This window comes from Rattus norvegicus, chromosome 5 (assembly GCF_021556685.1).
Source record: "Rattus norvegicus strain SHRSP/BbbUtx chromosome 5, alternate assembly SHRSP_T2T, whole genome shotgun sequence".
NCBI classification, from domain to species: domain Eukaryota; kingdom Metazoa; phylum Chordata; class Mammalia; order Rodentia; family Muridae; genus Rattus; species Rattus norvegicus.
In genome coordinates, this window is record NC_141538.1 from 150276556 (window position 1) to 150298679 (window position 22124).

General features: G+C 48.6%; 1 protein-coding gene across 26 annotated transcripts in view; it reads right to left on the reverse strand.

Annotated features, from left to right (window-relative positions):
* Epb41 (erythrocyte membrane protein band 4.1) overlaps positions 1–3238 on the reverse strand; it is a 154095-nt gene extending 150857 nt beyond the window's left edge. For all 26 annotated transcript variants that reach the window (XM_087548768.1, XM_087548761.1, XM_087548733.1 and 23 more), the window contains exon 1: positions 3105–3238. The gene's annotated coding sequence lies outside the window, so the exon portion shown is untranslated. The remainder of the gene's footprint in view (positions 1–3104) is intronic.
* Positions 3239–22124: the final 18886 nt, after the last annotated feature.

The following is a 22124-nucleotide window of genomic DNA, read 5'->3' on the forward strand; positions in this document are numbered from 1 at the left end:
ATCCAGAAGTCACTGGACATTTCTACAGGTTAGGACTAGGGAATGAGCTAGACAGGTAGAGTATTGGGAAATGAAGACTTCGTGTCTTAGGGAAGATGAGGCTTCAGAGTTGGCTGCAGGTTCAAATCCCAAAGTCACAACTGTGTGACTTTGGTTAAGTCAGTTTGCCCCCATGATTGCCTGTAGAACAAGGGCAATGCTTCATGAGGGGCTAAAGATTAACCAAGTTGGTGTCACATACAAACTTAGGAAAGAAAATAGGCAAGGGCCCTAACTAATTAGAGAACAAAGCCAAAAACAGTCTGTGGGCTCATGACAGGCAACTTCAACCTAAGCCCATTCTAGCTCTTTGTACAGTATGAGTCTGTTCTAAACCAGGTCATGAAGTGTGATCTGTTTCTGCTGTCAAAGGTCACCAATACAGGAAACAATGACAAGGGGCGCTAGAACACACAGAGACTCAGGGCTGATTTCCCTCTTGATATTAGAGAGGGAAACTGAAATCCAGGAGGAAAAGTACCTGGCCCACAGACTATGAAAAGATAGAAGCTTGTCCTGTGATAAACCTTAGGCTCTAGGGAAATCCTGAACACACACACACACACACACACACACACACACACACACACACACACACGATGTGCACAAAGACCTACCTGTCTTATAAACCCACTCTATGGCTGGAGAGATGGCTCAGTGGTTAAGAGCACTGTCCAGAGGTCCTAAGTTCCAATCCCAACAACCACATGGTGGCTCACAACCATCTGTAATGGGATCTGATGCCCTCTTCTGGGGTGTCTGAAGACAGCGACAGTGTACTTATATATAATAAATAAATCTTAAAAAAAAAATAAGCCCACTCTACAAACCCACCCCAACCTGGGCCATGAGGCCTATGGGAGTATCCTCTCCAGTACTGTTCCTGGGAAACCTGTGTGGCACACAGTAGGTGCTCAGGAGGCTTAAGAAACAACCAAGTGAGGTTTTCTGGGTCCCCTCTAGGCCTCTCTCTCTCTTTGTATCTTCCCTCCTGACTCCCACCCTCTCTCACCCTGTGTCCAGGTCCTAACAGCTGGGCCTAGCTCCAGCTCACAGAGTGCTGGGACTGCCCCTGTGTCAGCATCTTCCCAGCCAGCCGGGATACTCCTGCTCGATGCAGCCAGCCAGGCTCCTGGCCAGGGTCCACTCTGCAGAGAGGGCGCTGGCTCAGTCAGAGCCTTATCCCCACTGGCCTATGGGGGGGGGGCAACCTGGGAGTCCTGGGAGCTTCTATTGGCACCCAGCGCCTACAGAGGAAAGCCAGTTTGGTCTAGACAGTGTGACTATGTGTTGATCAAGAGACAGTGGGACTGTGGGGTGCCACCCACACATCCAGCCAGTCCACCCAAGCACCATGCTGCTGGGACCTGGCAAGCCTTAGCTGAATCTCCTCTATACACAGGGATTCCCCTCAGGGTTCCCCCACTCCATTCCCTTCTTAAAACACTGGCATATTCTCATAGCAGCTACCAATCTGGCCACTGCATACTTAATGCTTCATTTGATTCTGCTAATGCCTATAAGGTCTAGATTATTGGGGGTCAGGGGAGTGCTGGGAGAGAAGACTGAGTCAAGTAAGGTCACGTCAAACAGTAACAGCTAGGCTAGGATTCAAACCTAGTTCTTCTGAGTGAAAAATCTGTGTGGTACTGTTACTGCCCCTCCCTCTCCGTTCCCTACAGCCTCTGGTTATTTTCTTCCCAGACCCTGCATCTCCTTCTGCAGTGTCCCTTCCCCATTCCCACAGTTAGTAATTCCCTCCCCACAACGGCTGTAACACCTTGTTTCTGTGCAGCCAACAGGTACCACAGACTGCCACTGGAAGTTATTTCTGAGGTGTCTGCCTTAGGGGACCTTTGAAGGCAAGGAGTCACCCAGCAGGTGTTTCTATCTCTCTTCTTCCTCCATTCCCAAGCAAGTCTCCCTGGCCTCCCTTCCTCCCTCACCTCAGCCGCCTGTCAGCGTCGACCTCCATCCAGGTCTGTGACCGGGTGAGGACTACAAGTGGACAAGAGCTTACTAAAGTGTGGGGGAGGGGAGGCTCTGCGACATTGCTCTGGCCTCTCCCTAGCCCATTCAGTAGCTGAGGACCCAACCCGGTCTCGGCACCAAGCGACTCTCCCTGGAACTCCCAACTGCCTTAAAGCCCACTCGAAACCAGCCATTCTCCTAGAGCCTCTACGTTTAGGAGAAGGCTCCCGGGGAAGAGAAGGGAATACCTTCTCCCTGTTGCAGGAATTTAAGAGATAGGTTAAATGCAGTCATTGTCTCCCAGGGGAACCCGAGGGCCCTGGAATAACTGTACACAACCCCTGAGAGAGAGTGCTCCCCTGTCCTTTCAGGGCAGATTCGGCCTGGGATCTAAGTCTCCGCCTCCAGTCTGCAAGGCTGCAGAGGTCCGGTCCTCCCCCAAAGAGGTGGGGCCCCCAGGAAAGTGCGGCTTGAAGACCAAGACAACTCTTTACAAACACAGAGGGCAGACAGGAAAATATGTGAGACAGGGAACTCAGAGACGACGGAGTAGGAGCCTGACCCCGAGCAGACCCAGAAGATCTGAGGCAGAGGAAGTCCCAGCCTGGACGCGAGGGCGTGCGTCCGGGCGGTGACTCAAGGGCCATCCTGACCGGCAGAGCCAGGGCCGTAGCTCGCGGGTCCGGGGTCCGGAAACTCAGAGTCAGTTACGTAAGGACCCGAGCAGGGCTCCCGGGGTCCCCCTCCCACCGCCCTCTGGGTGCCCAGGAGCACGCGGGCTCACAGGGTGGGGCTGCGCCCGGGCACAGAGACCTACTGCGGACGAACACCCGCGACAGGACTCCAGGTCCGGAGCGAGCTACTGCATGCCGTCTCCCGAGCTCCGCACACCCTCGACTTTGAGACTCCAGAACCCCTGGGGACCTCAAGTTTGGAGCATCAGCTCCAGAACCTCCAGCACCCCCGCCGGGGATCCCGTGACCCTCGGCTCGCAGCTCCCGGGACAGTCCGGGTCCTTGGGAGCGGGCTTCTGGGTCTTGCACCTTGTCCTTCCCAGGCACAGGGGCCCACCCCCTAAGGCGGTCCAGGCTCACCTGGGCTGCACAGGACAGGGACCTGGCAGGGACCTGGCCAGGCCGGGCCGGGCCGCGTCCTCGCTCTCCGAGGCTCTCTCCCTTTAAGAGGTTCCTGCCACTTTGCCCCGCCGGGGGCCTCCACCTGCACTGACAGGGCAACTCTGATGCGAGGCCCCGCCCTCCCCTCCGGAGGTCCTCTAATTGGTGCAGACAACTGCCAATCTTTGGGGCGGCAGGACCGGGCACAGCAGCCCGACTGTCGCAACCGGGAAGGGGCGGGGGCTGCAGGTGCGGCCAGGCCGGGACGCCCAGCCTAGAACAGCTCCTGATAGAGTCGGAGCGGTCAGGGGAGGGGAAACATGGAGTTCCTGGATTGGCTGGTATGGTCGCTGACGTCATGTTGCAAAAGTATAAAGCAATTTGCCACGTGGTGCTGACCCTAAGGCATTAGGATGGGATGGGGGTTGTTCTAGGGGAGTTAGGAAAGTGACCTTGACAGCGTAGAGTTACCTGAATCACCTGTTTAGCTAATTCATTCTGTGTGACCTTGAACAATCCACTTCTCTGAATTTCCTCAACTAGAAACCCTCTGATGTTTTCCTGAGGATAAGTGACATTTGTTAAATACCAACCGCAAGTCTGGGACCCCAAAATGTGTCCATTAACTGGAGTTCCTGGTTTCTCTTGTGCCTGCTTTGTTCCTCTTCTCAGTGGCTTCCTCTCTCTTAATGATCTGTCCCCATCAACCCTGGAAGAGGTATATGTAATCACTGGCCTAAGACCCCTCTTCTTCCTCTCATTCCAGACCTGCCAAGGTCAGGAAGCTGGCTGACTCCCAGCATGAACTCATCCTAACTAAACTACCCCACAATTTCAAAAGCTCTTCATGAGATTAAGGCCAAATCTGCCTTAGGATTCCCACCTACAGAGGGCAAACATAATCCCCCTTTTATGCAGAGGAATCAGAGAGTCAAATCGTAAAATCATGGAATGTTCACTATGCCAGGGAGCCCTGGAGAGTGAGTCTCTCGTTTGGACAAATGGGGAAACTGAGGATCACTGAGGGCAAATAACTTCCTGAGTTTTGGTGACCTGAATGTTTGTCATGGAGGGGGGAGGGGGGAGTCACTTGGCACCGGAGAAACCTTTTGACTCCTTTAACCAGAAATCTGGATGTTTTAGGACTAGTTATATGAACACAGTATGAAAACCTGGGACGTAGCCCCAGGCTCCCGAGCAGACCAAAACCCCTCTCTCCTGACTACCCAAGGCAGTGTTGGCATTAGTCAAAGCTAAAAACGCAGATGTAGACTGCTTAAATTATCTCAGATTTGAGTCTGCAGGTAAGCTTGTTCCCCTGGTGGGGGGCGAGAGGTAAAATACGACATTGCGCCAACCCGATGTAGAATTACTGTGCTGATTAACTGAGAGCGAAAAGCTGCAAACACAAATATTCAATCACGGATCCGGTATTATTTTTTAATTGCTCTCATGTGTACCCATTCACGCGTGCCGCAGAGAGAGGAGACTCTGAACTCTTTAATTTGGCCTCGGTAAACAAGGGCTCCCCCTGCCAGCTGCCTCCTTTCCCCAGACTCAGTCTAAGGTCTGCCAAGAGGAAAACACCAGCCCTGGGATGGACAGAGTCGTTCTAAAGGGCTGACGAGGCCCCACCTCTCCGCTCGGGCGCGAGGCTCCAGCTCCGTTTGGTTTTGCTGCGAGTGGGTGACTCAGCAGTGCCAGCTGCCTGGCCCTGCCTGATTAGCCTGTACGCCTATGTGTGAGCTTGTACTTGAGAATACATCTGAGAAAGTGTTTGTGAAGCTCTGTGTGGGCTGTCAGGGTACTGGGGCTGGGGGTTGGGCTGGGGAGGGTGGGTGTGACTTTACATGCGGAGGATGACTATTTGTGTCCCAGAATCACATTGCCTGGTTCTGAACTATCTGCACCTAGAGACTTTTGTCCGACCCCTGGAACCTCTGTGCAGAGGAACCTGTGTGTTTCCTGTTGAGGCACCGTATGGACATCCAATGCCTTCTCAGGGAACCCTGTGGGGATCCACGTTACTGAACCGCCTCTGACAGGGAATTCTTAGCGCCTCCCCGTGGGCCCTACCTGAGAGGCTCCCTGGGAGAGGTGACTGACGTCCTGAAGGGACAGTTAACATTTCCTTGCCACTAGTATTTTGCATTCAATCTGCTCATTTTCTATCATTGAATTCTTCCAGTCAGAAATGTGTTTGACACGCCGAGAGCTGACGTGACAGCCACGCAGTTCTGAAATAACTTCGAAGGTGGCAGGCAGGGCACAGCTTTCTTCTGGAGGCTGAAGGCTCAGTTTGCTGGGGCCTGTGGGCAACTGATAAGCTGGGGGGGGGGAGGGACCTGTTTGTGTCAGCCGCTCTCCCCTTCTGAGAATGCCTGAGCCTCCTTATCTTGTCAGAGCCTGGGTGCTGTCCTCAGCTTCAAGTGGGCATGAGCTGAGTGATAAAGTTCCCAGGGAATAGAAGTGTAGAAATGTGTGTGTGTGTGTGTGTGTGTGTGTGTGTGTGTGTGTATGAGAGAGACAGACAGACATGTGGGTGTACATATGTGAGAACATCTGTTTCTTCAACAGAACTTTGTTTAGGACCTTTTTCGAAGTTAACGCCCCCCCACCACACACACACACACACACACACACACACACACATACACACACACACACAAAGGCATGGTAGCATATCTACAATACCAGTTCTTGGGTTGAAGCAGGAGAATCTGTCCAAGGCCAGCAGGGCACATGAAATCCTGAAATCCTGTCTCAAAAACAAAGCAAACAAACAAAAAGTTAATTCCTCGGGGGTGGAGGGGGGGGATGGGGGGTGGGTGGGAGGAATTGGTGGGGAGGGGAGCATGCTCGGTGCCCCTGGGTCTTTAGTCATAATATCTTAGGAGGCTGAGGCAAGAAAATTGCTTAAGAGAACTTTCATAGCCTCCGCTACCCTGTCTCATAACAAACAAATTTAAAAAAATAAAACACAACCTAGATAAATAAACAAAATTTACAAGCTTCCAAGTGGGCTGGCAAGATAGCTTGTTGGGTAAAGGCTTCAGCTGTCAAGCCTGAGTAGATCCCCAGGACCAGGGGGTGGAGAGAACCAACCCCCACAAGCTGACCTCTGACCTACACACAGGGGTTGAGGGTAAAAAAAAAAATCTTTATATTAAAAACCTGCCAGATGTAGTGGCATACACCTATAAATGCTAGCTGGAGGCAGAAGGGTCAGGAGCTCAAGGCCGTTCTCAGCTACACATTGAATTCAAGATGAAACTGAGAAGCCTCTGTAAAACTCTGTCTCCAAGAACCACTAAAACCTTCTAGTTCAACAAACAGAAATATTGACCAATAAACACCCTAAGTCCAGAGGTAGAAAGAGGAACTCAGCCAGGCCCAAGGCATGGTGGGAAAGAGGAACCGAAGGCCTGAGGCAGCCAGGCAGCTCTAACCAGCTGCAGTTTGAATCCTGCCTCTGCCTCTCTCAGGAATCTCAGCCTGTTTCTTCATCAGTCAGATGATGTAATGGCTCTCACCCCTGTCTCTCTTTCCCACTGGAGCCACTGGAAGAGAAAGCATTTGTACGTTCCTCTCTGCAGGGAGGGGAGGAGGGGGAAGCACGCCCTTGCTGTGATTCATGGCTCCTATGAGGACAGCCCTGAACTAATGTGTACTCAGAGCTGGGAAGGCAATGTGGCTCCGTCTGCAGCGTGAAGAATGTTTTCTGGAGGAGGTAACCTTCCAGCTAGATTTTGTAGGATGAATTTACTACGTAGGGATGGGAGAGTACATCCCACGTGAAGGAGCGGCCTGCATAAAGACTCTACGATAGGAAAATAGTAAAAATACGTGTTCCGGGAACAAGACACACGGGCTGGCAGAGTGAGCCAGGAGAGCAATGTATTAGACGCCAGGTCCGGGCACAGAATGACAGATTTGGGGATGGTTGGGGACTGGGACCATTCTTATGGGTGTCTGGCAGCCATTAGCGCAGGGAGACTTGGTGGTGGGGTGAGGAGTCAACTATCAACTATCTCAGAAGGGCACACTGGGGACATGGGACAAATCTCCAGATTGAGCAGGTGACATAAATAGAGAAAAATGTAAGTGTCCTTTGCCCCAGGCTAGGGGGGTTTCAATGGGGACCGGGGTAGGGGGTGGGAGGTAGGAGGGTGGGACCCCCAGACAAATTGTGTTTAGTGTACCTGTAACCCTACCAGCAAACGCTGAAGAGTTCTGAAAGGCCCCGCTGCCCACAAGTTCCTCTGGTTTTGTTGCAATGTAAGGCTGCTGCCAATCCCGCAGGGAGAATCTGCCAGAGGAAGATGCCACTTCCTGCTGACAAGAGTCCTGGGTGTTGGGAGATGCCTAGTGCCTCATTCCCTACTCCCTTGCTTTATAGATGAAGAAAACGGAGCTCAGAGACCTGTTCATGAACACAGTCCCTAAGCAGCTTGAGCAGGACTTGAAGACACCACCTTCATTTGCTGGGAGAGCAGGAAAGATTTGATCATGCTTGGGAAAGCTGAGAGAGTTACCACGCTTCAAAAGCCAGGGAGAAGAAAAGACGGTGTTTGGCGCCACCTAGTGTTAGAGAGTTGAGTAGGCCGAAACATGGAGTTAAGCTTTCTTGGCATCCAGGGATTAACTGGACCAGCCTCTCCTCCCTGTAGTTTGGGGATAGGGGCTATGGGAAGGGAGTTTCAGGCATGAGTATCCTGGATTGCACAGCCAGATCACACAACTTGCTAAAAGTCACCAAATACGGTTATTATCCTGTTCCTTAGCTCCTCCCTAAGTGCCCTTAGTGGATTTAACTCAATGACAGCAAATACATAGGTAGCAAGAAGAGGCTTTAAGTTTGAGCTTCATCCAGCATCACGACACTAGAGAGATAGGAAGAGGCAGGATGAGCTGGGCTGGGAGGATGACTAGTTAGGCAAAGTCCAGACTGTAGGGTAGGCAGTTTGTTTAAGAGAAAAGTGTGGCCAGATGGAGTTTCATACTCCAGTAATCCCAGGACTCAGGAGGCAGAGTCAGAAGGATCACTGCAAGTTCAAAGCCAGCCTGGTCTACCCAGGCCAGACAGGACTACAGTGAGTCTCAATCTCAAACAAAGAAAAAGGAGGGAAAACCTCAGCCAGGCATAGTGTCTGTGTCAGGCCTGTAATCTCAGCACCTGTGGATGCTGAGGCAGGAGGATTGCCATGAAGCTAACATCAGTCTAAACTACACTCTGAAGCCCTGCACTTCCTCCCCCTAAGCACAGACATGTATTTCTTTGCACCCAGGACACTGAGGCAGGAAGATCTGGAGGGCAGCCCAAACTGTGTAGTAAGATTCTGTCCTAAAAGGAAGGTGCATACAGAGAGATGGCATAGTCTGCAGAAAGCCTGTCTTGCAAGTTTAGGACCTGAGGGGTTTTGTTAACATTTATTTTTATTGGTCTGGAGAGATGGTTCAGTGGTCAAGAGCATTTCTTCTTCTTGCAACAGACCTGTGCTCAATTCCTAGTAACTAATGGTGGCTCACGGCCATCTGTAACTACAGTTGCAGAAAAGCCAACTCCCTCTTCTCAATTCCGAGGGCACCAGGCATAAATGCAAGCAAAACACTCATATGTTATAAAAAAAGATTGCCTCTGAAATTATGAGGATTATAAAAGATAAATATAAGCCTTTAACATACATGGTTCAGAGAACACGAAAGACAACCAGTTATTAATGTCATTGTTACTACTACAGAAGGGCACAGCTTTGAAAGAGAGACACTAATATCTTCCACAAGAAGTCTACAATGTGGGCTGGAGAGATGGCTCAGTGGTTAAGAGCTCTGACTGCCCTTCCAGAGGTCCTGAGTTCAATTCCCAGCAACCACCTGGTGGCTCACAACCATCTGTAATGGGATCTGATGCCCTCTTCTGGTGTGTCTGAAGACAGCTACAGTATACTCATATGCATAATAAATAGATCTAAAATTCCAATTTAGAAAAGACATTTATAGTAAAATGCTAAACACTAAGCCATTAAAAATACTTATCTTCATTTTTATTTGTTTGTTTGTTTTTTCCTGGAGCTGGGGACCGAACCCAGGACCTTGCAGTTGCTAGGCAAGTGCTCTACCACTGAGCTAAATCCCCAACACTATCTTCATTTTTAAACCCAAGGGTGGCTCCTCCTCTTCCTCCTCCTCTTCTTCCTCCTCCTCCTCCTCTTCTTCCTCCTCCTCCTCCTCCTCTTCTTCCTCCTCCTCCTCCTTCTTTGAGACAGGGTTTCTCTGTGTTGCCCTGGCTCTCCTGGAACTTTCTCTGTAGACCAGGCTGTCCTAGAACTCAGAGGTCTACCTGCCTTTGCCTCCCAAGTGCTGGGATTAAAGGCATGCACTACTACGCCCTGGTTGCCAAGTTTTCTTCCCAGTACCTACATAAAAAGCTGGGAGAGTGGCATAAGTTTAGATATCCGGAAGTGAGAAAACAGAGACTGACAGATCCCTGTAGCTCCATGGCCAGGCTGACCTAACCAGCAAGCCCTTGGTTCCAAAGGGAGAGCCCGGTCTCAAAAACAAAAACAAAAAAGCAAGCAAACAAACAAACCCCAGCAAAATGGGGCCAGTAAAGTGGTTCATGCAAGCAAGCCGTCCTGAGCTCAATCTCTGGTACTCAGATAAGGGTGGAAGGAGGAAAACAACTTCAAGAAGTTGTCCTCTGACTTCCACACGTCTATCACAGCACAAGCACTAATGTTAATACATTTAAAAATAATTTTAAAAAACAACAAGGTGGATGGCTCCTGAGGAACAACACCTGAGCTACTCTTCCAGAGGTCCTGAGTTCAATTCCCAGCAACCCCATGGTGGCTCACAGCCATCTGTAAAGGGATCCAATGCCCTCTTCTGGTGTGCTTGAAAGCAGAGCACGGGCTGGAGAGATGGCTCAGCGGTTAAGAGCACCCGACTGCTCTTCCAGAGGTCATGAGTTCAATTCCCAGCAACCACATGGTGGCTCACAGCCATCTGTAAAGGGATCCGATGCTCTCTTCTGGTGTATCTGAAGACAGCTACAGTGTACTTATATATAATAAATGAATAAATCTTTAAAAAAAAGAAAGCAGAGCACTAGTATACATAAAATAAGTAAATAGATAAATATTTTAAGAATATGCCTGACACATGTGCTTGGGACATATGGAAACACTGGACAGCAGATCTCATAAACCTGGAAGCCAAGCCCCTTCCTGGAACCCATGAAAATGTAAGGCCATTCTGGACCTGTAGGTTGAAAGAACCCCGGATCGGGGAGACCCTCACTCAAGTCTCAGGATGACTCGACCCCCCAAGAACTCACGAGAGACCGATCTTGATGCAATCAACAAGAGGTTTATTGATAGGGACGGCAGAAACCAGTGCACTGGGGTCGAGACTCATATCCTACACAGGGGTAGAGGAGTTCGACCTCGAATGGTTGGGAGAAGGGGTATTTAAGGGAAAAACCATACCAAATCACAAGGAAGAACCTCCTGTTTCTCATGATTGTTCTTTAAGATATTAATCTAACTTTATGGTTAACCAGTTCCTGCTACTATGGTCAGCTGCTGTTATGGTTAGCTGCTATTATGGTTAGCTAGTTCCTGGAACAAAGTGACTGAACCAGCTGGTGCAATTACTCTTTCTGCAATCAGCTAGTTTCTGGAACAGGCAGTTCCAGGGCCCACTTTTTTTCTTTCTTTTGGCTTCAACTTTTGTCTAGGGGGCAATTTTAAACTTTCTCCTTTCAAGGTTAAGTATTGAAAAGATTCAGAAGCTAGAACAGGATGTAGGTCTGAGTTTCACAGCCCCTTCCCCAGGCAGGGCTCCCCCCCCCCCAACTCCTGGCTTCTTTGGTGTGCTCCTATACTTAGAGCCAGGTTGGCAGGTGTCATGTAGGAAGAGCTACAGTGGGCAGGTGCCAGAAGTCATCTAGGAAAGGATATGGCAAGCAAGTGAGTTTTCTGGAGATGGCCCACTGCTTTGCATGGCTGCAATGGGTGAGCCCTGAGGGTCCTTAGAGACGTCATCCCAGGAAAGCGTCTTGATTTTTTTTTTCTTTTTTCTTTTTTTCGGAGCTGGGGACCAAACCCAGGGCCTTGCGCTTGCTAGGCAAGCGCTCTACCACTGAGCTAAATCCCCAACCCCGTGTCTTGCTTAATATGCCTTTCCCATCAATATTCCATAGCCTAAGGATTCCTAGGCATCAGCAAATTGGCAAATTGGGCAAATGTCCTGCAGATCAACATGAAGAAGAACTTTCATGAATTAATGCTAGATGAGTTAATTAGAGCATTCCTGATTTGATTCAAATAATTTTAAGAAGAAAGTTTAAGGGGATGGTCTTCATCGTTTTACCAGAATGATGTAATAAAGAATGAAGAATAGAATGTGCCCCCCTTCATATAGTAGTAAGTGGAGGCTGCATAATAAGGAATACATTGCGCTTTCATAAATTACACTAAGAAGAGAAACAGGCTTGGGACAAATTTGTGATCAAGGGAAAACATTCATCCTAGGTCAGGTCCAAGGATGAGGCCACAGGTGTGCACGGTGATAAAGCAAGGCCTTGTGAAACTGTTACTGTGAACTTATAATGAGCTTATGGAATGAAACGCTGCTTTGAACTATTGACATCCTTTTGTAACTCCGCCTTTGTGTAACATTTTATCTATGAGGAATTTTTGTCTAAGAAAGTATAAATTGTGTGTGTATGTGTATATGTATATGTGTATATATGTGTATATATGTATATATATGTGTGTATATGTGTATACATATACACACATATATATGTCTATCTGTCTATATGTATGTACGTACACACGTGTGCACGTGTGTAGGTGTGTGTGTGTGTGTGTGTGTGTGTGTGTGTGACTTTCTTCCTTTTTTCTCTCTGGCTCACAAAGAGTTAACAAACTCCAAGCCTCTTGCCAGATCAGCTAGAGGCCCTAGAGGCAGAAAGAAAAGAGTTCAACTTCTTTTCTTAATCCCCTGCTGTTACCAGCAGGAGTTAATTGCCAGAAGCCAGTGGCTTTTGTCCGCAGAAATTACTAAGAGTAAGCAACTTTTGTCCCCCAAATTGCCGACACCAGTCTCCTGCCTTCCTCTCAGAACTGGATTCAGGCTGGTCTGGGACCGTCTTCTGGACCTTCTGCTCTATTCTGTAGAACCATCCTTTCTCTTCCAGATCGGGAGGACTTGTCTCCTCGGGTATGACAGAGCTGTTGGCGGAGCCTCTGCAGTGCTGTTGGCATCTCTCCGTGGTCAGAACAAATGGGCATATCTTTTTGGTTGTTGCACTAGTTATTGTGGGGGAGGGGCCACGTGCGTGTCATGGAGTATGAGGCTCTCTTTGTTCGGTTTTCATGCTGGATGGTGGGGATTGAACCGTCGCTGCCCATCCCTAGTCTGTCTCTCCCTACTCCTTCATCTGCACCCCCTCTGCAAAGCCAGGGGGTAAAGAAAAATCCAAGGCATCCCGACAGCCCTTGGGAGTAGGGCACCGAGGAAGGGGGCCCATCTGCAGCCCTGCCATTGGATGGAGGACGGGGGCGTGGCTTCCTGGGTCGCTGCTTCCGTTTAATCAGCTAACAGTCTGGTGCACCGTAAGTCGTGCCCATGGTTGAATGAGTAAGTTGGAGGAAGCAGTTTAGGAGAAGGAGGCCCTGTTGGGAAATCATCCTTCCCGGTTGCTCTCACCCTCCTGTGAGTTTGTTTCCTGACCCGGAGATCTTGGCTGTGCTTCATGTGTGTCTCAGCAAAAGTTCTTAGCTTGGCCTCTTTCTGTTCAGAGCACCATTGTATCAGAAGCAGCTGTGTGACTGTGGGCAAGTCGCTTCCCTCTTTCCTTCCCTCATCTCCTCATTAATTACAAATACTCATTTTGGGGCCAGGAATGTAGCTCGTTAGTAGAATGCTTACCCAGAATGCACTATACTCCATGCGTGATCACTACCCGCATCAAATAAAACCAGGCATGGTGGTATCTGCCTATAATCTTAGTTTTAAGGAGAGAGGCAGGAGGACCAGCACTTCCGAGCCATCCTCAGCTCCTTAGCAAGCTGGAGATCCAGCCAGAATACATAAGACCTTGTCTCAAAAACCAACAACAATATGGATCCTGCTCCCCTAAATGGACTGTCTTGTCTGGTCTGCCTCAGCGGGAGAGGATTCACCTAGTCTGGAAGTGACTTGATATGCAAAGGTAGGGGTTTGGGGGAGGGGGAAGGCACCCAGAGAGGGACTCCCCGTTCTCAAAGGAGTAAGGGAGGGTGGAATGGGGAGAGAATCTGCATGAGCGGGTACCGGGATGGGAGGAGATGGGTGCAGGGCTGATATTAGGCTGTAAAGTGAATGAATGAATAAATAAATAAAACCCCACTTTTTCCCTTTAAAATGTCCATTTAAAATAGATTGCAAAACAGTGAGCTTTGGGGGCTGGAGAGGCAGGTCAGCAGTTAAAAGTACCAACTGTGGGCTGGAGAGATGTGGTTAAGAGCACTGACTGCTCTTCCAGAGGTCATGAGTTCACAATTCCCAGCAACCACATGGTGGCTCACAACCATCTGTAATGAGATCTGGTGCCTTCTTCTGGCCTGCAGTCACATATGCAGGCAGAATGCTGTACATAAAATAAATAAATATCTTTAAAAAAAAAAAAGTACCAACTGCTCTTCCAGAGGACTTGGGTCCAATTCCCAGCACCCACTTGGGCTCAACCATCTGTAACTCTAAATTCAGGGGGTCTGATGCCCTCTCTGGCTCCCAAAGGCACTAGACATGGTATATAGACACACACACAGGAAAAAGAATAAAGACACAACCAGACACATAAAAGAAAAAGAAAACAGCAGACTCCAGGATGGGAGTGTAGCTCAATGGGCAGAATGTGTGCCTATGGAGCAGGGGCCGTGGGTCTGATCACTTGTCAGGTATGATGCTTGTGGCACAGCACACTGGATGCAGATGCAGGAAGATCTGAAAGTCAAGGTGACCCCCAGAGACATAAAATTTGAGGCCAGCCTGTGCTACATGAGATGCTACAGAAGGAAGCTCAAAAATAGGTGGAAGTCATTATGACATTTTCACATGTGTATTCCTGTAATATGTTCATAACCACATCCCCATTTTCTCCTCTTACTCTCCTCCCCATCCCTCCTTCCACTCTCCTTCCTCCCACTCTAAGAATACCCACTTTAGGTACAGCCTGAGTTGGCCTGCCAGCAACCCTAACTTAGTAACTGGGCAGGAGGCAGGACTCTGAGGTGGGAGGAGCTTTTGAGTCCAGGTTTCTAATAAGCCTGAACAATATAGATTCTGCTTAAAAACAAACAAACAACAGAACACTCCATTTTAAGGTATTTTTAGGGACGATGGTATAATAGTTTACTGAGAGAACACCTGCCGGGTGTGTACACAGCCCTAGGTTTGATGGACAAACATGATAGATAGATAGATAGATAGATAGATAGATAGATAGATAGATAGATACATACATACATACATACATACATATGTACATACATACATATTCATAGATACAGAGATGAGATACATAGATAGATACATACATATTCATAGATACAGAGATGAGATACATAGATAGATAGATAGATAGATAGATAGATAGATAGATAGATAGATAGATAGATAAAGCAGACAAATTTTTTTCCTCTTTTTTTTTCCCCCCCGGAGCTGGGGACCGAACTCAGGGCCTTGCGCTTGCTAGGCAAGCGCTTAACCACTGAGCTAAATCCCCAACCCCGCAGACAAATTTAAAATAGTGTTTTGCAGAGGGTGGTGGCTCAGGCTTGTAATCCCAGTACTTGGGATACAGGAGGGTCAGAAGTTCAAGGTTAGTCTTAGTTACACATTGAATTAATTGTAGGATAGCCTGAGACACATGAAACCCTGTCACCAAAAACACGGGGGAAAAACTATAAAGTGTTTTCAGTTCATTCAATTAACATCTTTATCAGGAGCCAACAGCTCCAGGGATGAGGCCACCAGTCTGGCAAAGGGGCTGAAGTGTGTGCAGAATGGAAAAACTAAAAGGGAGGGTGCAAGTGCAAGATGTGGCCTGTAGGTGGCAGCAGTGTCTGTGAAGTTAGGGACCCTCCAGCAGCTCCTCCGACATTTCTTCAAGTCAAGCTGTTGGGCTGTTTAAGTGAACCAATACAGGTGTGTAAACGTGCCCCTGGCAGGAAGTGGTGTACAGAGTGCATATCATGCCTGTAGCATTGACACACGTGGGCAGGTAAAGGAGCAAAAACATCCTGGAGCCAAGAGTGAGTTTTTGCGTGAGAATGAAATTCCAAAGTACTGGGAATGTATATGCACAGTCTGGACTGTGTGTGCGCAAGTGTGTCTATAGTTTTATGTGAGTGTGTGGTTTGGCACTTCCTGGATTTTTTTTTAAGCCCTGTGACCATGTGATGAAGGTTCATGATCCTGTGGGAAGATGCAGTTAATGCCCCATTTTCTGGAGGGTTCTAGGGTACCCTGGAGACACCTGGGTGCCTCTGGCAACAAAGAAACATACCCAGAAGTCAATGGACTAGTGAATCACTTATATACCAGTCTCCTTATTTTCCATTTTTTTGTCCAAAAGTATATACATATATGTGTGCCTGGTTCCTGCGGAGGTCAGAAGAAGGAATCGGATCTCCTGAAACAGGAGTTACAGGTGGCCATGAGCTACTGTGTGGTTGCTGGGAATTGAATCAGCCAGTGCTCTTAACTGCTAAGCCATCTCTCCAGCCCACTGTGGTGTGTGTGTGTGTGTGTGTGTGTGTGTGTGTGTGTGTGTGTGTGTGTAATTATCCTGGAACTTGCTCTGTAGACCAGGCTAGAACTCACAGGATCCACCATCCTCTGCCTCCTGAGTGCTGGAATCAAAGGCACCCAGCTTCCTTTTTCTCTTGGTAAAAGCAGGCACCATGTTCCTGAGTTCCAGGAGGTCAGGTAGGGACCCTGACAGCAGAGTGGTGTAGCTGACCTCAGAAGGCAGTGAAGTTAGCACGAGGCAGGAGTCTGCATGCCCTGGCCCACTTCTCTGAGCAGAGTTTGCAGTCCTCTCTGCCACACCCACTCCAGTGGAGTCTGTGACCTGATGCTCTTGTGCTTCGTTTCTACCCAGAGCAGAGGCGTGTGCCTGGAATGGCTTGGCCTCCTGGAGATCCTGGTGGTCTCCCTACAAATAGATGATGACTGGGGTCTATGCTTGCGGTGGAGGTGCCTTCTGTGTTCTAACCTTGGTAATCTTAGCAACTTTAAGCCTGTCAGCAATATCTGATTTTAAGAATATAGCAGTGTGGGGCTGGGGATTTAGCTCAGTGGTAGAGCGCTTACCTAGGAAGCGCAAGGCCCTGGGTTCGGTCCCCAGCTCCGAAAAAAAGAACCAAAAAAAAAAAAAAAAAAGAATATAGCAGTGTGGGAAGATGGGCGTGTACCTTTAGATGTCTCAGGAACTGAAAGTTCAGAGAAGGAAACGTCTCACACCATCATGGTCCTGATGAACTCAACGGCTGCGATGAATTCAGCTGCTGCACGCATTAGCTCCCAGCAAATAGGAGAGAAATTAATTGCAGTTACTAACAACATGACTGTTCCAGAAAAGCCTTTCCCCCCTTTTTGGAAAAGTTTTGTTTAACATGATTCAAAATAGTAATGATTCTTTTGGAAAGATCATAGACAAGTTCCAACAAGTTGAACAAACTTATCAAGATTAAACTATGGCTACAAAAGTTTCCTTACTATTCTGAAGGGCTATAAATATAGAGTTTAAACTTTATTATGACAAAGGTAAATGATGAATGCATACCTGGTGCCCACAAATCTGGCAGTATAACTGCAGTTTTTTAAAGTATTGTTTGCAGTTGAGAACTGTTTCCTAGACTGTATGTTTAGCTTTCCTCCTTGCAAGGGACATTGGTGGGGTGATGAATAAGAGCTGGATGACTGCCAATTATGATGTACCTGTTTTAACTGCTTAAATATATCCCAAAAAGTAAAGTTTTTTGCAGCAGCACACACCTCGAGTTTGTGTCTGTCTGTTGCGCCGAATCCGTTCTCTACCTAAAACCCAAGCCTTGATCCCTCTGCTGACATACTCCCCTGGGTGGTCTGCGGCACCTCTTCCTACAGTGAACCCCTTCATGGAAGCCTGAGGATGCAGGCAAAGAGCTTTAAACTCAGATCTCTAGAGCTCACCCATCCCAAAAGGGTCTATGAGGTCATTGCTAAAGACAGAATGTAGCGCAGGTATCGTGGGCTACAATCTGTCTCATTGCATCCAGGACAGAGGCTTCCTCACAGTAATTATTCACTTTTACAAAATAGAAACAGGCTCAGACTCATCACACAGACATCTTACTCAGGGCACACAAAAGAAATTACTGTACACACATGTTTGCACGAACATGTTCTCACACCTGCTGTGCGATCGTGCATTGATTCACATGTACAATCAGAGTCATCCTTTCCAGCTTTGGTGGGGAATGACTGCCTCCAGAAAGAGCTAACAGGCCCCTGTGACATCTCCTCGGTCAGAGTGTGCAGGGTGAGGACAAGAAAACAGCCCCACCCCACCCCGGGTAGCTGCTGGCCCTCCTACAGTCTGCACTAAGAGCTCTTGACATCTGCCTGGATCCTCATTTCTCAGGTCCCAGGAGTGGTGGAGAGGCAGATCTGGGTCAAGGAGGGAGTCTTACCCTGTTACTTATTAACCATCAGGGCTAGCAAGAACTCCAGGAGATAGAATGGGGCAGAGGGAGTAGGATTGCCCCGCCCCCTGCCGCTTTCTGTCAAACCAGAACAGGAGCCACATTGTTATTAAATCTCCAGACCTTACAAGATTAAGCTTGTTTCCTAAACCTAATGCACCCGGCCTTGCAACCTGCACTGAACTTAACCACCCCATGATGTAGAGCCATCCTTTGCCTAGCTGTACTCAACACCACGTGATATATGATTGCCCTTTGTCTTACAAAATAGGCTCGAAGTGAGTCTTAACTACCAGGAGACCTCCCAAGAGGGACACGAAATGGAGTCTGATGCAAACACAAGACGTTTATTTTTCCTGCGAGTCAGGGTCAACCCTCAATCAGTCCCTCGTGGTGAGTGATTAGAAGGTGACCCCAAATGTTTATAACAAGCAGTTTTTATACGTTTTAGGGGTACAGGTTACATCAGCAAGGTTAAACTTATTGCCTAGGCATATTGACCTTTGAATCTATTGGCTAGCAAGCATATGGCATGCATTCGAACTCCATCTGGGAGCAGAGGATCAGGTGACGATCAGTACATTCTGCAGTTTTTCAAGAATGTCCCTGTTCCTCCGAGAACTGTGGGTGGAGAATGGAACTCGGCCTAGCCTTGACCTGAGGTGGTTGGTGTAAGCCCCTAGGGTCCTTCACAGGAACCCCATAACCTACCTACTTTCTACCAGGTCAAGCTTCTTAATAGCACTTACACTTCAGTAAGAACTAGGGTCCTTCACCTCCTTTGACATACACTCCCTGAGTTCTTTTTTTTTTTTTTTTTTTTTTTTGGTTCTTTCTTTCGGAGCTGGGGACCGAACCCAGGGCCTTGCGCTTCCTAGGCAAGCGCTCTACCACTGAGCTAAATCCCCAGCCCCTCCCTGAGTTCTTGAACCCCTAATTCAGAGGCAATCTATAAGCTAACAAACGCCTGTATCTGTGACCTTGGCGTTCCCTTCTCCACCACCGACCTCTCCACAGACCTCTACAACTGGAAAAACCAGAACCCCACTTTTCCTTGTCCGTGTCAGCCCCAACTCCTTGATTTCTCTAATTCCTTTTCAATATCCTCCCCCATTTGGGTTGACACTCTACAGATTCTCCACAGAGGAGAGAGAGCAGATTCCCATAAAGGCCGCTGAGGCAACCCCTGGAGGAGCCTCAGTGCCTAACAAATTCACAGAGGGGAGTAGGGGTCACACTGATGCCTCCAGGCTCTGAGAGGGGGTGAAAAGGGGCAGGGTGACTAATCTGTCTAAGGCAGCTACAGCAGGGCCCAGAGTCACCTTCAGCTCTCCTAGAGCACCTTCTGGAAGCTTATCAGCTATATACGCCTGTACATGCAGAAGCCATAGCAAATCTCAAGGCCATTAATTTGGCTTTTGTCACCCCTATATATATATCAGTTCCTATATAAATAAGTTGGCCCCTGATATATATAGGAAAAGTCAAAAGATAGAAAAATTTGCAAGGAGGAATAGGCCAGAGCTGTTAAAAATAACCCTAAAGGTACTTGACAACTGAGGCAGTAAAGAAGACTGTCTTAGTCAGAGTTTCTATTGCTGGGAAGAGACACTGTTCACAGTCACACAAGTTCATGAAGCAGGAAGCCGTCTACAGGGCACAGCACCCACACTCCTGCCCACCTTCACCCCTAGCTCTTTTATTTTTTTTTTTAACTTTTTTTCTTTCATTGGTTATTTTTTTATTTACATTTCAAATGTTGGGGTTGGGGATTTAGCTCAGTGGTAGAGCGCTTGCCTAGCAAGCGCAAGGCCCTGGGTTCGGTCCCCAGCTCCGAAAAAAAAAATTTTCAAATGTTATCCCCTTTCCTGGATTCCCCTCCAGAAACCCGCTATTTCCCCCTGCTTCTAGAGAACAAGTTCTCATTTTTCTTTTTCTTTTTTTTTTTTTTTTTTGGTTCTTTTTTTCGGAGCTGGGTACCGAACCCAGGGCCTTGCGCTTCCTAGGCAAGCGCTCTACCACTGAGCTAAATCCCCAACCCCTTCATTTTTCATTTAACAAAAAGGAAGGAATGTTATAGGCTATTCTGCTAGGCTGCCCTCAGAGAACTAGTGATTGCTAACTCTATCATTGGCCACCCCCACCAGGTACTCCAGGTACAGGGTGCGTGCAAAAGGTCTGCCTGCCACTCCAGCCATCTCTTTCCCTCTCCTTCTCCCTCTCCCTCTCCTTCTCCCTTTTTCTCTTTCTCCCCCTCCCTCCCCCCTCTTCTTCCCCCCTCTCCCCCTTTTCCCTCTCCCTCTCCCTTTCCTCTCCCTCTCCCTCTCCTTCTCCCTTTTTCTCTTTCTCCCCCTCTCTCCCCCCTCTTCTTCCTCCCTCTCCCTTTCCTCTCCCTCTCCCTCTCCCTTTCCTCTCCCTCTCCCTCTTCTTCCCCCCTCTCCCTCTTCTCCCTCTCTCTCTCCCTCCCATCGATCTCCCTCTCTCCCCCTCCCTTTCCTCCTCTCGAAGTTCAGTTCGCATATTCCTGGTTAGTTTCTTTCTCTCCCTTTCTGTCCTTCTCTGTCCCCTGTCCCACCCTTCTCTGCCCTCCTGGCTCTGCTCCAGTCTGTCTGTCCATCTACATGTCTACTCGTCTGCCTCTACCCCTTCTCCAAGCCCTCACTCCTCTCCCTCCTGCCAGTAAACCCCCTTTATACCAGATCTGTTGCATGGTGAGGCATAATTTGGCCTCACAGCATTATATGTCATAATAACCATGGTCACTGCAGCTCTTATAAGGAAAACATTCAGTTGGGGCTGAGTTACAGTTTCAGAGGTTGAACCCATTATCTTCATAGCAGGAAGCATGGCCGCGTGCACGCAGACATGGGGCTGGGAAAGGGGCTCAGAGTTCTACATCTCGCTCCACAGGTAGCAGAAGAGTATTGTGGGCCACACTGGGCTTGAACATAGGAGACTTCAAAGCCCACCCCCACAATGACACACTTCCTCCATCGAGACCACACCCACTCTACCCAGGCCAACCCTCCTAATGGTGCCACGCCCTATGGACCTAGTGAAGTCAATTACATTTAAACTACCGCAAAGACCAAACAGCCAAAGTGATGGGGCGAGCCACCTTGGCCACACTGTACGACTTAGCCACTCTCAACAAGAAAAGGCCACTACCAAGAAATTATCAGTGTGCCTATTGTAGAGGGATGGGGCAAAGGAAGAGTGAAGGCCATGACAGAAATAAGTGAACACTTCTGATGGGCATCAGAAAGATGGAGGCCCGTCTCAGAGGCAGGTAACCTCCTACCTCAAATCTGAACAGGCCCTGGCTATGGAAAACTAACAGGGCAGAGGCTCCTTTGAATTGGGGCCCTGGGAACCTATGGTACCTGTTAATGTCAGGGACCAACATATAGGCTTCCTGGTTGACACTGGGGCCACTTAGACCTGCAGGAGCCCTGGGATCTGTCCCAGGTACAGGGACAAGGGGGATGTAAAGCACTATGAATATACCACTGATCACACTGTTGCCATGGGTCAAGGGACTCCTTTAATGCTACCCCTAAATCCCTCTTCTCATTATTGGGGTGAGATCTTCTGAACAGGTTTCAGGCTACAATTTCATTCTCAGGGGAAACCTTCAAGTTACAGTTCGGAGAGTATAAGCCTTGACTATAACCTGTTCAGTAAGAGAAGAATACTTGCTCCTCCAAGGTCACACACATCCTCCAGAAGGGAATGGGAAGCTTTGTTAATCCAAGAAGTTCCCACCATATGGGCAGAGGACAATCCCCGGGCTTGGCAAATCATGTCATCTGTCATAGTACAGGTTACATGTGGGGGTATGGGAGTCAAGCAGTACCTAAGTGCTCAGAGGCCAGGTGTTATAGGAATCTACCTCGCTCATATTGTATTAACTGTGAATGTGTGGCCTGCATTGTCCATTGTTAATTGCTGTACCAGCAGCAGCCCCAGGCTGGCAGGATATGTACATATTTGTTGCTCCCTCGACTGCCCAGAAAGGAAAAACAAGCTACCAGAGGGGAGGTCACGAAGCCCTCAGTCTGGCCAAAAGGCAACACTAGGAACACAGTCTGCCTGCTGATTGGCTCAGAGTGAGTAGTTGTAGAAGCTCTCCTACTATAGTAATAGTATCTTTATGAGGAATGTGGTATTTGTGGAATACAGAGTTGGTGGCTGGAGCTGGGGCTGGAGAAGAGAGGAAGAGAGGCAGAGGCAGAGAGGCAGAGGCAGAAAGGCA